Raw genomic sequence first — 14,036 nt, forward strand, 5'->3', positions numbered from 1 at the left:
CTATTTAATAAATGTATGGATAGATCAGTATAAAATTCGTACTTTACAGACTATGGGTGTTGTTCAGGTTTTTTAGCAAACCAAAAAAGTTAGCAATTGAGCAAAACCATATCGCACGGCAGGTGGGGCAGATGTAACATGTGCAGAGAGATTTAGATTTGGGTGGGTTATATTTTCTCTGTGCAGGGTAAATACTGGCTGCTTAATTTTTACACTGCAATTTAGATTTCAGTTTGAACACACCCCACTCAAATCTAACTCTCTCTGCACATGTTATATTTGCCCCACCTCTGGTGCAACATGGTTTTGCCCAGTTGCTAACTTTTTTGGCTTACTAAATAGTTGAATACAGCCCAATATCCACTTCAAACTCAAAAAAAATTGTGTGATTTTAAATTGTAAAAGTGATAAATGTCAAAGAGGTGCGAAAAAGACAGTTGTGCAATTTCTACCCTCCTGTTTCTAGCATAGTAGTCAAATGATTTTATATCAAATAAAACCCATAGGGTGTCATTTGAGGATACTGGAATAATGCCTTGCTTTTTTACTCTTGTTAGTCAACAGATCTCCCAGTAGAAAAAAAGAAAAAGGTTTATCAAAACCTGCACAAATAGCAGCCATGTTTATAAATGGTAAATTAAATCCTCACACCCAAATATAAAGAGGATCTTGTACAGTAGGTAAGCTTAGTCAAACCTTTATATAAATAATGAATTGTGTTATAGGTCATATCCCATAAGTGGATATACATTCTTTCCTCTTGGATAGGGGGGGGGGAATAGGGAAGAAGCAAAACATGCTGTAGTGTACTATTTTGAACAATTCGGATACACCAAGTTGGTGAACTGGGAAAGCAGAACAGTGGTACAGTATAGATATTGAGGCTATCACCACAAAAGTCAGATGTCAAATGTGGCCATTTGTAAAGCCCTCTAGGTCATAGGTCTGCAAACTCGGTCCTCATTACCCCACACAGTGCATGTTTTGCAGGTAACCCAGCAGGTGCACAGGTGTATTAATTACTCACAGACACATTTTAAAAGGTCCGCAGGTGGAGTTAATTATTTCACTTGTGATTCTGTGAGGAGACCTGCAAAACATGCACTGTGTGGGGTAATGAGGACAGAGTTTGCAGACCTATGCTCTAGGTGAGTACATTTACTAGAATTTTTACAGAAATTAGGCCTATCAAAAGGATCTTCAGATAGATGTATCTCTTCTCTCAGAGCATTCCTGTTCATGTGAAATGAGATATAAGCTCCATAGTGCTTATCGTCTTTATTTACAATGATAATTTAAGAAATAGACTTTAAAAACAAACAATGTAAGAAATGTCTGCCTACTAGGTGATGATATCAATGACCAGATAAATAAACCACTTAAAATCCTGAGATGAAGAAGCCCTAGCTCTTGAGTTCTTTGAGGGAGATGGGCACAATCAAGCCTTGACAAATACCTTACCAGTCAAAATGCATCTGAAAGCTGGCTTCTCTGCAAAAGTAAAATATGGAGGCACAAAGAATGTCTCTTTAAAAGCATAGTAAAGAATGAGATCCAAAGACACCAGCTCTGTGCACTGTCCTTTGACAGTGGACATGGCCCTTCACTTAGCAAATAACACCCCTAAAAGTCATCCTTTCTACAATTTTATCTCACTTCAATAATCTCACTCCTTCAAAGTAAAGTATTGAATATTTAACATTTAAATACTGCATGGAATTATTAGCGATTCAATATGCCTTAGTGAACACTACAGACTGTAAGATACATATAGTGGGGGTAATTCAGACCTGATCGTTAGGCTGCGTTTTCTCACAGCCTTCGATCAGGTCCAACCTGCACATGCGTATGCACCGCAATGCGAAGGCGCGTCAGACGACTGCACTGGGCATCGGTGCATAGCGACGGGATGGTGCGACAAAAGCAATCGCATGGGCGATCGCAAGGAGATTGACAGGAAGAGGACATTTGTGGGTGGCAATTGACCAATTTCAGGGTGTGTCTAGAAAAACGCAGGCGTGTCCAACCGTTTTCAGGGAGGGTGTCTGACGTCAAATCCGGTCCCGGACAGGCTGAAGTGATCGTAGCGTCTGAGTAAGTCCTGGGCTGCGCATAGACTGCACAAAATCAGTTTGTACAGCTCTGCTACACATGCGTTCGCACACTTGCACAACTCAAATACCCTGCTCCTGTAGCTGGCTACTATCTGATCGCAGAGCTGCAAAAATCGCTACCCAGAGATAAGGTCTGAATTACCCCCTGTATTAGAGTAATAAGGATTTCAGCCACAGTAGACTCATATATACAGTACTAACAAATCACAGCTATAGTAAGAGCTTCTCTGAAATCCTGCCTATATTATGAACACTGACACTTTGTGTATTGGAAGCCTGCTTCTCATCCTTTCGTCTATATGAGAGCCTTTGTAAAACAGAGAGACAGAATAACAGATTTTATTATACTACCACTGGAGTGTCTTAGTCTGTAGCCTCCTGTGGGACATGGAATTACCTAAACACCTATTCACAATAGACACAGTAGATTGAGCAGAACCAATACAGTGAGTAAACAGGAGATAGATTTGCACTGTTGTCTGGCATTCTAACATTCAGCTGACTCTGTAGATTGGTAACACTTTACTTTTGACATATGTATAAACAAATACTGTACCAAAGGCAAATTGGAAGCCTTTTAAAATGACATTTGACATACTACTGTGTACGGATTCTAAGAATAAATGGATTAGATATAAAATATACATTAAGAAATCTGTGTGGAAACTATGTGATGGGAATTAAGCAGAATTCTACCAGTCTATTGAAGTTCAAGATATGATTTATGTTATTGAATGACATGGTATTGTGTGAATTGAGTGTTTGTGTACTTGCATGTTTTTCTCCTCACGCAATTATGCTATGATAGGGCATTGCACTACAGCCTGGCAGCTTCTAGTACTTTTTGCTTCTGAAGTTCAGGACTATTCAATAAATCACATAATGTGATTGGTTTGGATTTCATTCAATAATGAATATGCCATATGTTTTAAGGTGTTAACATGCATTGCAATTGATAATAGCATATTGTGTACATAATGTTTTGATATACTGTATCAATCGGCGTTTGGGCTGCATTTCATTTGAACTCTCTCACAGCTTAATGGTAGTACAAGTATAAATGAAACATTCTTTTTTTGGATGTTTTTAAAACTGAATAATTTCCATAACTTATGACATGAAATTGATATATGTATATATGATATGTATACATATAATGTATACATGTAATGGATATATGTATATTCAATGTTACAAAGCAATGAATAAAAAAATAACCTAGCTGAATATACACAGAGCATGTATACATCGTATGAATGAATTAATTGTATTGTTGTTGTTCAGAATAATATAGACACACAAACAAACATGAGGCCTTACTATAGAAAAATTACATGGCCCTATGTGGGCACTGCTGTCATGTAGTGTTGGACTGACGATATCAGAGAAGCCGTGAAGTAGCTTGGCAGCTTATCATGTATTTCAAATATATGTAACAAATATCTCTGAAATTCTATTACCAGACAGTTTTCAGGTATTGTTAAAGGTATCAATCAGTGTGCTGGGGGATATAAGGTGGGGAAAAGAACCCCCCTCCTTTCTGTTTGGTGTGATCCCTCCCTTTTCAAGCACCTGATAAGTATCTCCAGAGTGATTAAGCAGTTATCACTGTGTTTGTTTGTATGTGTAACATTGTAACATCGTTTCTGAGTTTGAAAAAAGACAATTTGTCCATCGAGTTCAACCTGTTAGTGGTATCCTACACTATTTTTAAGACTAATTTTAACTGTGGTGAGTGTTTAGCCCTAAACAAAAAACTCAGTTTTATTATTGCTATAGTACATGACTTACCCACCATAACCCTGTATATCCTTATCAATTAGGAATTTATCAAGCCCATTTTTAAAAGTAGTGACCCAGTCTGCCATTACTACACTCTCAGGCAGGGAATTCCATATACGTATTGTCCTTACTGTGAAGAAACCTTTCTGTCTCTTTGTGTGAAATCACCTCTTCTCCAACCTAAGCGGGTGTCCACATGTCCTTTTTGATGACCTTACCAAAAACAAATCCCATGCTAGCTCTGTGTATTGAGCCTTATATATTTGTAAATGTTAATCATGTAAATCTTATTCTCCATTTTTCCAATGTAAACATACCTAGCCTAGCAAGCCTCTCCTCATATTCTAGAGTCTCCATCCCCTTTATCAATTTGGACGCTCGTCTCTGAACCTTTTCTAGTTCCAGGATATCCTTTTTGTAGTATGGTGCCCATAACTGTACACAGTATTCAAGATGTGGCCTCACTAGTGAGAAGGCATTGAATGGGAGCAGCATTTGGAAGATATGTTGGTCCTTGTGTTGCTAATGGGAGATCCTAGGAGTGGCTCTCAGGTAAGCTAGCCTTCAATCTCGAAGTATTTTTGTATGGGCCTTTATTATAAGGCCTTACTATAGACAAATCACGTGGCCCTATGTGGGCACTGCTATCATGTAGTGTAGGACTGCCGATATCAGAGAAGCCATGAAGGGGTGCAGCTTATCATGTATTTGCAAATATACAGTAGGTAATAAATATCTATGAAATTCTATTACTACATAGCTTTCAGGTATTGTTACAGGTATCAGTCATTGTGCTGGGGAAATACCAGGGGGGGAAGCACCCCCATTCTGTTTTAATAATATAGACACTCCGGCACTCCCATTTTATTTTGTTATTATTGTAATATTGGAGACAATGGGGGTATTCACAGCGGTGATGCTTTTGTATTTGTGGAGTAACTCCCGGCCAGCGCAGCTCCTGCGGCTGGCCGGGAGTTGATCGTCGCTACCACTGGCCGCAGCAGCTGCATGAGATGTCACGCAGTCGCCGTGGCCTGCCCCCCCAATGGTACGGCCATGCCTGCGTTGGCCAAACAGTGCCCCCTAAACGGCAGCTTAATGCCGCCGTCCAGCCCCCTACCACCCTGCGACCACCTCTGCCTGTCAATCAGGCAGAGGCGATCGCTACTGAACGACGGCCTTTGGCCATCCGGCATGCGCCGTTGCACTGCGGCACCGGCGCATGCGCAATTCTGACCCGTTCGCTGCGCTGCGATAAACTGCAGCGAGCAATCAGGTCGGAATGACCCCCAATGTACTGTACTGTATGGGCAAATTTAAAATATTAGAATAATCAACACTGTTTATTTTGGGGGTTGGCTTATTTCTTTGAAGAAAATTGTATTTCTGTTGTAATCTGCTAAATTAGGTGTATCTGCGCATATACTCTATACTTTGCAAGGAACACTCACTTTACTCAACTCCGCTTATGGCTGTGCAAACATCTGCTCCTTCACAAATACTGCCATCGTGTTCCATAATTTCATGCACCTCAGCTGAAATGTTTCTTACTTAACCTCCAATAAATCAGCTATACAGTATATAGGCTTACCATACTATCCCTTTAAACTAGGACAGTCATGAATTGCACAGGTTCTATGGCTGATTAAAACTAGGTAAATGTATGTTTGAATTAAGCCAGTCACAGAACAGTGTAATTCATGAGTGTCCTGGTTTAAATGTAAATATAGTATGTTAAGCCTAATTAGTAGATATATCGAACATCTGCCTGTTTCCAGAGATGGAGGGACAGATGACCATCAATGACATACTGTACTGTAGAGGTAAGTTTTATTTTGCAACTACATTTTAACACAACCAGAGTAAACATTATTCTAAAAACATTTTGTGAACTTTCTTGTTAAAATAAATGTTATTATATGAAATATATTCTAACTAGATGCATATATTTTATATCATGCAATAAACTATAATAAATATTTTGAAATCAGTTAGATGCTAGTTCATCATTGCAAGTATTTTTATTTATATATGTTAATTTGCACTGCTTTAATTTGTGTAACCTTTAATATTACATTAATCTTGAAAACATAAAGGTAAACTAGCTTCCTGTGAACTGCCAGCTTTGACTTCCCTGTGATCAAGAACAAAGACAGATTGTATAATATTGCTTACAACTTGACACCATGTTTTTTTTTTAAGTTTCATAAACGGATTTTCATGCAAGTAATCGGCAAAAAAAAGAAAAAATGTTCTACAGTTTAAAAGTGCATCTGTTTCCATGGCAACATCCACAACCTAGCAACAGTATATTGGTACTCAGCTGGTGAACAGAGGAAAGTAATGGTTCTAAAATTGGGAAGTTCAGAAGAGGGAATACGATGAAATAGATTAGGCTTCAAATAATTGTCAAAACATTTTAAATAAGTTGCTTAGATGAATATGAACATTTTAAATAAGTTGAATAGACGAAATACGACTAATATTTCCCATCTACAGTTTTAAATTCTATACATTAAATTATTTATGTCAGTGCATGCAGTTTTTATTACTAAATACTGTAGTAAAATTGATATGGATAAGTGAATACAAAATGGAAGCTGGATGTCAGTTTGTCTATTGCTTAAAAGAAACTGTTGTTTTAAATATGATTTTTTATGTTTGCAGAAACTGTGATTTTTAGTCAAAAAAAAAAGTTAAGGCCAGCTGCACAGTGTATCATGAGACTGCGGTTAGCTAGTGTTTTGCAAAATAATAAATTGTATTTTGCAAAATAAAGATAATTTAAAAGTAGGTGAAAGGTAAAATTTATTTTGATATTAAACAGTCATAATCACAAAATGTTGAGAAATTCCCCATAAGGGGAGTATATGAACTAATAATATATTCTGATAAATGAATTGTGATTGGTTTATGTCTATGATTGGCCAGCTAATTTTATTGGATCATGTAACGCTGTAATGAATAGTATATAAGATGAAATCAATGTATCAGTGTTCAGTTCATGATATTCTTTTATCGTGAGCCCTGTGAATTTCACAATGCAATAAATCTATCAAAGAGACTTCATTTTTCTTCAATTATTTAAACGGCTGTAACCAAAATCAAATATTACATTTTATATTTTATTGTATTCTTCCACAACAATAGTTAAATGATGAGACAAAGTAGGCAAATGATAAAGTAGCACACAAACTACTGTACCCAAAGTTTTAAGTATGAATTTTTTTTTTGAGGCATTACAAAATTAAAGACACTTTTTCATCGGTTTGTATAATGTGGACTAAGTTGAAACATTAAGAGTATCCAATAAATATTTTTATGTTAATATTAGGCTATCAGCTTTTAACTGATATCCCTAGTGATTTCAGTATGTACAATCATCACTCTATAGTATTGTCTTTGTACCTGCAGGCAAAGCCTTATCGTTCATTAACCTATCCAAGTCCATTACTCAGAATTTGTCCATTGTGTACAGGTACTGTATTTCTTTGTCTAGCATATTACACTTTCTTAAATGAACAGTTATTTTTTTTTTTCATAAACTGCCACCTTTTTATCTGTTATACAGCAACCATTTTTTTATAGTCTCAGCTTATACAGTATATTATATGTTGTCTGATTATACAGAGGCAGTTAAAATTATTAGTGCACAAAAAGATCTTTTGTTGGATTCATTGGGACTAATTCATGTTTGTAAATAAAGCAAAAAAGCAAGCAACTGAACAAAACCATGTTGCATTGCAGGTGGGGCAGATGTAACATGTGCAGAGGGATTTAGATTTGGGTGAGGTGTGTTCAAACTCAAATCTAAATTACAGTGTAAAAATAAGGCCTGTTAACACTGTTGGGTTACATGCAAAAGCAGCCAGTATTAAACATATTTGCTCCCCTTGCATGGCAACATGGTTTGTTCCAAACACAAAGAAAGTCATTCAGACCTGGATGCAGCCACATGTTCGCATGCAGCGGCTGCATCCAGGAGGTATGTGCCCGCGCACTGGCACAGTGCTATACCCTACACCTTGCGGATGCGACTGCAAGGTGATTGACAGTGGTGGTCATCGGGAGGGGGGGCGGTGACACAGCGTTGCGGGGGCATGGTGCGCTGAACAGGGTAATGTCGGCAGCATTTTTGGGGTGGCTACATGACGTCCCACACAGCCACTCCAGAAAGAAAATGGCATCGGACCACCTGCCAGTGCAGCCAGGCTGCGCAGGCAGGAGTTGACCACAAATCAATGCGTCCATAATTAATTGCGGCACCACGCATGCTGGATGGCCGTGCTCTGTGCTGGGCGGCCCCCTGCATGTGAGGAGATGGACACAGATCTTGCTGCATATGCAACAATCTGTGTCTATCTCTGAATAAGGTCCAAAGTAATGTGCTTTTTTATTTTTGCTTTACTTACAAACCTGTGGGAAGGTAATGTAGGTTTCCGGCATTATGTAATTTCCTTTGTTTTTTGTGTCAGTTATTATAAAAGAAGTGGCCTTTAAGCACTGGGAATCTCATTTTAATTCTGTCAAAATGAGAGCAGTCGTCTGAATCTTTTAAACATGCTCTCTTACAGTAAAAGTAGCTGTCAGTGTTTTCACCAACTTTTTCTCTGTGCTGAACTAATTTGCAATGCAATCATTACATCTGGATGACAAGGAGCTTGACTTATAACGAATATGTAGTGGAAGCTGTTAAGTATCATAACAGTTCACATCATATCAATGCAATATGAAGTTAAGGGGCGATTCAGTAATACTTACCCGTCATGCAATGTCCCCTGATAGCCCTGCAATTCTGCTAAGAAACCAATCAGTATGGTTCAGAAAATACAATGATTGGCATCCAGTGAGCCAGACAGTGTGCCTGCACTGGCAAATTATGCAAATGAGGACATTATGTGGCATACTTAAGCAGGGTGGCAACAGAAATCTTGGGGCCCGGCAAATGGATATCTCTGGGGGCCCCCTTGACTCCATCCACATTTTTTACACTGTCACTCTGTCATGACCTGACAAAAAGGCCGGAGGGTCTTGAAACATTGGCTTCTTAACAATACATTTGTCATCACCTGTTTAAGTCCGATGGAGTGCCGCCTGGTCTGTATACATGATCACTGAACCTATATCTGGATAAATTGGAGGGCACCCTGGCAGTTGCATAACTGAACCTAGAGTGCCATTCTACACTGCTGGATATACACAGATAGATATAAATATACAGATAGATAGATAGATAGATGGATAGATGTATATAGAAGGATTGTCACTTACTACACAACTTAGCGTATTTGCAGGGAGCGGACACTATTGCTGCTGAATGTTGTGCCAGTCCGGCAGTTCCATTGCCACTTGCCTCGCGCCACGCTACAGTTCCTGCTCCTCTTAGGTTAACACTGGTCGCGGCAGTGGTTAGGTAGGGAGGGACAGAACAGAGAAGGGCCGGCGCTGATGTTGCGATCTATATTAAGCGCAGCACTTAACAGGTGACGAGGGTAACAGTGGAGGGGTACCCTGGCCAGCAATCTGCTGGCTTGATTATATGGGTTTTTTAGTTTACTTGCGCTGCAACGGATGGGTGGCCTCACAATTAGGCGCTGCAGACCCATTTTGTTTGTGAGTGTGCCCATCTAAACCTGGGGGTCCCTCTGAATCTCAGGCCCGGGATGGGTGAACTTTTTGTACCCCCCTGTTGCCGGGCCTGTACTTATGTATCACTATCAGGTATGATAATAGGGGCCAAAATCAGCATAATAGGGGTACTGAATGGCATAATGAGGGCGCTGTGTGCCGTAGTGTGTATTGAAGAGATAGCACAGGGGCATAAACAATTTCATTTGTAGGATTTGCAAGTTTCTTGCCCTAATGACCCTACAAATAATAGAGACCCCTTTTCAAGGTATCCCTCTACTATCTTATATCATAATATTTGAACTTTAATAATATAACATTTATTGCACAGAGCAACATAAGAAAAGAATATACTTTTGACATTTACTGTATAAAGGAATTATGAAGTCGCCACACAGATTCCAAGTATTATGAAATAGTCCCTGATTCCACAATATGAATACAATAAAAACTAAAAAAAATTCAAACCTTAATCTTACAGGTACTTTTATACTTATACTAAGTATAAAGTGTGTTTATTTCACACATTAGTTAATTAGTTATTAGTGCCATTACACTTGCAATTAAAAACATATACTGTCCTTGAACATTCTAAGTATAGATATTGTATACTGTATGTACATAATATATGAAAAAAAATGCAATTGTGGCTTAATCCTGTTGCACAATCTCCAACCAGCAGCCTATGGGTGAGTCAACTTAACAGTACCAATAATTGCAGACATGAAGGTTATAATACCCACTGGCACTCCTATAGAGATTTAGTAAGGAGGAACAGTATATATATATATATATATATATATATATATATATATATATATATATATATTGTATGAATATATATATATATATATATATATATATATATATATATATTAGAGATGAGCGGGTTCGGTTCCTCGGGATCCAAACCCCTCCCGAACTTCACCCATTTTACACGGTTCTGAGGCAGCCTCGAATCTTCCTGCCTTGCTCGGTTAACCAGAACGCGCCCGAACGTCATCATCCCGCTGTTGATTCTCGCAAGATTCGTATTCTATATAAGGAGCCGCGCGTCACCGCCATTTTCACTCGTGCTTTGGAGATTGAACGGAGAGGATGTGGCAGCGTTCTCTCCCTGAAAAGCTCCGTAATCTGTGCTCAGTGTGCTGAAAATATCTGTGCTCAGTGTGCTGCAAATAATCTGTGCTCAGTGTGCTGAAAATATCTACGTTCTCTGCCTGAAAACGCTACATATCTGTGCTCAGTGTGTTGCAAATATCTGATCAGTGTGCTGCATTGTGGGGACTGGGGACCACCAGTATATAATATATACTTTTCTATAGCTTCTATACTGCTTGTCAGGACACACATGTGTCACAGTTACACCGCTCTGTACTGAATAATATACAATCATTTTAAATCATTTTCTATAGCTTCTATACTGCTTGTCAGGACACACATGTGTCACAGTTACACCACTCTGCACTGAATTATATACAATCATTTTAAATCATTTTCTATAGCTTCTATACTGCTTGTCAGGACACGCATGTGTCACAGTTACACTGCTCTGTACTGAATTATATACAATCATTTTAAATCATTTTCTATAGCTTCTATACTGCTTGTCAGGACACACATGTGTCACAGTTACACCGCTCTGTACTGAATTATATACAATAATTTTAAATCATTTTCTATAGCTTCTATACTGCTTGTCAGACACATATGTTTCACAGTTACACCACTCTGTACTGATATATATATACAATAATATATATACTTTTCTATAGCTTCTATACTGCTTGTCAGGACACACATGTGTCACAGTTACACCGCTCTGTACTGATATATATACAATAATATATATACTTTTCTATAGCTTCTATACTGCTTGTCAGGACACACATGTGTCACAGTCACACCGCTCTGTACTGATATATATACAATAATATATATACTTTTCTATAGCTTCTATACTGCTTGTCAGGACACATGGGTCACAGTTACACCGCTCTGTACTGATATATATACAATAATATACATACTTTTCTATAGCTTCTAGTATTACAGTGCAGCATTTTGGTGACCAGCAGTATACATATATAGTACAGTACAGTAGGCTATTGCTATTGATATATTACTGGCATCTAATTCCACACATTAAAAAATGGAGAACAAAAATGTGGAGGGTAAAATAGGGAAAGATCAAGATCCACTTCCACCTCCTGCTGAAGCTGCTGCCACTAGTCATGGCTGAGATGATAAAATGCCATCAACGTCGTCTGCCAAGGCTGATGCCCAATGTCACAGTAGAAAGCATGTAAAATCCAAAAAACAAAAGTTCAGTAAAATGACCCAAATATCAAAATTAAAAGTGTCTGAGGAGAAGCGTAAACTTGCCAATATGCCACTTACGACACGGAGTGGCAAGAAACGGCTGAGGCCCTGTCCTATGTTCATGGCTAGTGGTTCAGCTTCACATGAGGATGGAAGCACTCATCCTCCCGCTAGAAAAATGAAAAGACTTAAGCTGGCAAAAGCACAGCAAAGAACTGTACATTCTTCTAAATCACAAATTCCCAAGGAGAGTCCAATTGTGTCGGTTGCGATGCCTGACCTTCCCAACACTGGACGGGAAGAGGTGGTGCCTTCCACCATTTGCACGCCCCCTGCAAGTGCTGGAAGGAGCACCCGCAGTCCAGTTCCTGATAGTCAAATTGAAGATGTCACTGTTGAAGTACACCATGATGAGGATATGGGTGTTGCTGGCGCTGAGGAGGAAATTGACAAGGAGGATTCTGATGGTCAGGTGGTTTGTTTAAGTCAGGCACCTGGAGAGACATCTGTTGTCCGTGGGATCAATATGGCCATTGATATGCCTGGTCAAATTACAAAAAAAATCATTACTTCGGTGTGGAATTATTTCAACAGAAATGCGGACAACAGGTGTCAAGCCGTGTGTTGCCTTTGTCAAGCTGTAATAAGTAGGGATAAGGACGTTAACCACTTAGGAACATCCTCCCTTATATGACACCTGGAGCGCATTCATCAGAAGTAATTGACAAGTTCAAAAACCTTGGGTGACAGCGGAAGCAGTCCACTGACAACTAAATCCCTTCCTCTTGTACCCAAGCTCCTGCAAACCAAACCACCAACTCCCTCAGTGTCAATTTCCTCCTTAGACAGGACCGCCAATATTCCTGCAGGCCATGTCAAGTCTGACGAGTCCTCTCCTAACTGGGATTCCTCTGCTTACTGCTGCTGGCGCTGCTGTTGTTGCTGCTGGGAGTCGACCGTCTTCCCAGAGGGGAAGTTGGAAGACCACTTGTACTACTTCCAGTAAGCAATTGACTGTCCAACAGTCCTTTGCGAGGAAGATGAAATATCACAGCAGTCATCCTGCGGCAAAGCGGATAACTCAGGTCTTGGCAGCTGTGGTGGTGTTAAACGTGTGTCCGGTATCCACCGTTAATTCACAGGGAATTAGAGAATTGATTGAGGTACTGTGTCCTCGGGACCAAATACCATCTAGGTTCCATATCTCTAGGCAGGCTATACCGAGAATGTACACAGACGTCAGAAAAAGAGTCACCAGTGTCCTAAAAAATGCAGTTGTACCCAATGTCCACTTAACCACGGACATGTGGACAAGTGGAGCAGGGCAGACTCAGGACTATATGACTGTGACAGCCCACTGGGTAGATGTATGGCCTCCTGCAGCAAGAACAGCAGCGGCGGCACCAGTAGCAGCATCTCGCAAATGCCAACTCATTCCTAGGCAGGCTACACTTTGTATCACCGCTTTCCATAAGAGGCACACAGCTGACAACCTCTTACGGAAACTGAGGAACATCATTGCAGATTGGCTTACCCCAATTGGACTCTTCTGGGGATTTGTGACATTGGACAACACCACCAATATTGTGCGTGCATTACATCTGGGCAAATTCCAGCACGTCCCATGTTTTGCACATACATTGAATTTGGTGGTGCACAATTTTTTTAAAAACGACAGGGGCATGCAAGAGATGTATCATCTGAAGCAAGAGGTGGTGACGAGGTGGAATTCAACCCTCTATATGCTTCAGAGGATGGAGAAGCAGCAAAAGGCCATTCAAGCCTATATATCTGCCTACGATATAGGCGAAGGAGGGGGAATGCACTTGACTCAAGCGCAGTGGAGAATGATTTCAAGATTGTGCAAGGTTCTGCAACCCTTTGAACTTGCCACACATGAAGTCAGTTCAGACACTGCCAGCCTGAGTCAGGTAATTCCCCTCATCAGGCTTTTGCAGAAGCAGCTGGAGAGATTAAAGGAGGAGCTAAAAATGAGCGATTCCGCTAGGCATGTGGGACTTGTGGATGGAGCCCTTAATTCGCTTAACCAGGATTCACGGGTGGTCAATCTGTTGAAATCAGAGCACTACATTTCGGCCACCGTGCTCGATCCTAGGTTTAAAGCCTACATTGTATCTCTCTTTCTGGCAGACACAAGTCTGCAGATGTGCAAAGACCTGCTGGTGAGAC

This window comes from Pseudophryne corroboree, chromosome 4, assembly GCF_028390025.1.
Source record: "Pseudophryne corroboree isolate aPseCor3 chromosome 4, aPseCor3.hap2, whole genome shotgun sequence".
Taxonomy (NCBI): Eukaryota; Metazoa; Chordata; class Amphibia; order Anura; family Myobatrachidae; genus Pseudophryne; species Pseudophryne corroboree.